The sequence below is a fragment of the Egretta garzetta genome, unplaced genomic scaffold (genome assembly GCF_000687185.1).
Source record: "Egretta garzetta isolate BGI_Z169 unplaced genomic scaffold, ASM68718v1 scaffold1037, whole genome shotgun sequence".
In the NCBI taxonomy this organism is placed as follows: Eukaryota; Metazoa; Chordata; class Aves; order Pelecaniformes; family Ardeidae; genus Egretta; species Egretta garzetta.
This window is the reverse complement of record NW_009260362.1, coordinates 88,133-88,505: the sequence shown is the minus strand read 5'-3', so window position 1 is coordinate 88,505 and position 373 is coordinate 88,133.

The following is a 373-nucleotide window of genomic DNA, read 5'->3' as shown; positions in this document are numbered from 1 at the left end:
CGGGGCCAGGGCTGGGCGCTGCGGGGAGCCCACGCTGCCAGCGGGGCCGGGTGAGCTGGGACGTGCCCAGGGGACGTGCCCAGGGGACATTGCACTGGCACAGCCACTGCTTTGGGGCCTCTGAGCGCCACAAAGGCCTCCCCGGGGCTTCCCTGGCCGTGTCCAGGGCTCGCTGCTGCCCGTGCTGCAGAGCGGGGGACCCGGGCTGGGTGAGACAGGGCTGGGGTCACATCTCTGGCCAGCTCTTTGCCCACCTTTCCCCCCAGCGTGGGAGGCTGCCCACCCTGTCCTCGCCAGTGGGGGCTGTTGTGGCGAGGCATCAGGAGCAGTGGTGTGGGCACAGGGTGCCCCTCGCACGTGGGGCGGGCAGGCG